Genomic DNA, 2894 nt, shown 5'->3' with positions numbered 1-2894 from the left:
CCTTTCGCCAATCTAGAACAAACATCAATTCGAATTAAATCATTCCAATGCATTCACTAAGCTTAATTTCTATTGTATTACGCCCTGAAAAACATTTTTTGTTTGTTTCAAAGTTACGATTTACTCAAATATTTACTCCTATGTGTAATACGCTACACTTTTCCCATTTAGTAACTTTATTTTGTGTTTAGGGTTTGTTTCTAGGTGGCTGCTAAGTCTCTTTGTGCACGGGGCTTTCATTTGCGAGCAGTCAGCACTAAACTGTATTTTTTCTGCTCTCTTTGTCATCCTATTGCTGCTCTGCTCTCTATTTGAGCGTTTCACAATTGCGCGCAATTAACTTTGACATGCGGCCCGCGAAAGTATGCAATGCAAATTGCAGCATGAGCTCGCCATTGTCACACACAAGCACACAAAGACACACAGATGCAGACACACCCACACACATGCAGACACGTTCTCATGCTGTGCCCTCCTCATCACCTCCCCATCGGCACCAGCTCCCATTGCCATTGCCGCACAGACTCGCATAACTACATGGAGAAAATAAATCGACATCGCATCACATTCTCGACTTCTCACATTACGCTTTCATGTTGATGTTTTACTTTGTATACTAATGCCTGACTAAGCTCCTTTAAGACACAATTTAATGAGTGCTTATTTGAATTTTTGTTTTCATTTCCTCGCTTTTTACCGGTTTGTGTCTAATCCGATTGCTTCTTGATTTAGTATCCTTACAACTCGACTACAACTTACTGGAAACAGTTCTCAGCCGTGATGTGATCGTTCTTGTGCCGCAAGTCACCTCCAAATCCCGAACATTCAGTACAAATGTATTTCTATTTAACTTATTATATAAGCTGCGTTTTAAAATTATAGAACCGTTTCAAAAATTCCGATTGCTTAAAAACGACTAACCCTGTTCTGCCAAAATCCGTTAATGACAAAATAAGAATGAAATATCGATATTTGGCAAGAATTTAAAGTGTATTTTAAGCGATAACAAAAAAATAGTTTTCTTCTATTTATTTACTAATTTAATAAATTATTTATAATTTATTTAATTGGTTTAAGACTTCACACTCAACAAAAATTTTAAACAAATTTGCTTTCATTATCTTCTTCAACATTACCGAATGACCTTTGGTCCTGGTATATCCTTCGGACAAGTATTCCCCCAATATTCCCAATCAAACCAGTCGGCCCATCCATAACATCTATGGAATTTCCTGGAAACCAAGACATGGTTTCGCGGCTTACATGGCATTGTCCTTATAAAATGTTTTATTTTCCGATTTTGCCTAGAAAAGGAACACGCTCATTCTTAGGACATTAATGTAGTCGCTGGCCTTCATTTTCGCTAATACGAATTGGATTTACAAGCAACTTGATGCAGAAAATGCTGCCCAAGTCCTCCAAAGACGTACATTTGTTTTTCCTTTAGCGCTGTTTTATTAGATTATTTTGATTGAAGATTAAAAATCGTTTTTTTTAGTCAAAAATCAATCGAAGTTTCCATGTATTTTAAAATACTGAAGAAACTGTTATGGGGTTAAACTTTTGTAACACAACCACATCTTATTAGAAAGTATGCTATAACTTATTGTGCAAAGCGAATTTTGAGTGTTCATACTTGTACATACATATTATTATTATATTTCTATTGTATTGTGGCTGCGAAAATTACAATTCAATCTTTGGAAGGAAGTCTATTTATTTAGTTTATTTTATTTAGGCATGCATGCATTTTTCAATGTTTTAAGATTATATTGATTGCAGCTTTAAAATATTTTTTGTGTACTTTTTTTGAAACCAATGAAAGTTTCAGCTAAATACTAGAAAAACTGTTAAGGTACAAAATGTTGTTATGCAATTCGAAGTTAGAAAGCAAAAGCAAAAATTCCACCGGTGTTATAAAAACGAACTAGCTAGTGTTTCGAAATCAATTTTGAAATGAATTTCAGTTTTAGCGCAAATTTATAACCTATGGAGCAGTTAGAAAAGAAATAATAGGAACATACAAGTATATACACATGTAAGGATGAGTTTATAATGAATATTTAAACAAATACCAAATGGTAGTAATTGGAAAAGCAATCTTAATCTTTCTACCGAGAGCTACGACCGACGTATTGTTCCAGGGTTGTCAGCTCTCCTGTGTATTTGCCAGCTCACACTTATGTGCATTGGAACACATCCTTTATCGTAGAAACTCTTCATTTTGGATTTTAAAAGCTCTTGCAACTATTGTCGTCTATCTTTGGAAATGTTTTTTTTATTTATTCAACACTGTTAGTTGCATTTAATTTCTTTATTTTTAACATTTTTCTTGCATTTTATTTTGGGGAGAGGGGATTAAATAAGATTGAGTAATAAATTTGATTTCGCTCGGGTTTTCTTTTCTTCTGTGCACACACACACTGAGGTATAAGAGGGCAGCGAGGCCATTGACACCTATGCGCAATGCTTCTTGTTGCTAACCACCCAGTTAGCCTCACCCCCTGTCTGGGCCCAGGAGTTGTGCTCTCTGCCTGCCTGGCAGCTACAAATTGTTGTTACCAAATGACTAATACGCCCTGTTGGCCAGCCAAGGCGTCAACTGTCAGCGGCAACTGTAGTGCCCACGCCAATGTGCATGTTTTAATAATAAATGACATTTTATATATGTATGTGTATGTGTGTGTGTGTGTGTGTGTGTGTGTGTGTGTGTGTGTCTGAATCGCGCCTGTAAGCAGATACATCTATTTAATCATGTTGATTACATTGAACCCGTCGCGAATGGACTTTGCAGAGAAGCAAGCACGTGGGCAGCTCCGAGCTTCGAGCTCTCACAAAGCGACAAAACGACAAGACGTTAGGACGACGAGTGGAGACAAGACGCATGAAGTACG

The sequence above is a fragment of the Scaptodrosophila lebanonensis genome, unplaced genomic scaffold (genome assembly GCF_003285725.1).
Source record: "Scaptodrosophila lebanonensis strain 11010-0011.00,11010-0021.00 unplaced genomic scaffold, SlebRS2 tig00000123-arrow-arrow-pilon, whole genome shotgun sequence".
NCBI classification, from domain to species: Eukaryota; Metazoa; Arthropoda; class Insecta; order Diptera; family Drosophilidae; genus Scaptodrosophila; species Scaptodrosophila lebanonensis.
Note: the sequence above shows the minus strand (reverse complement) of the source record.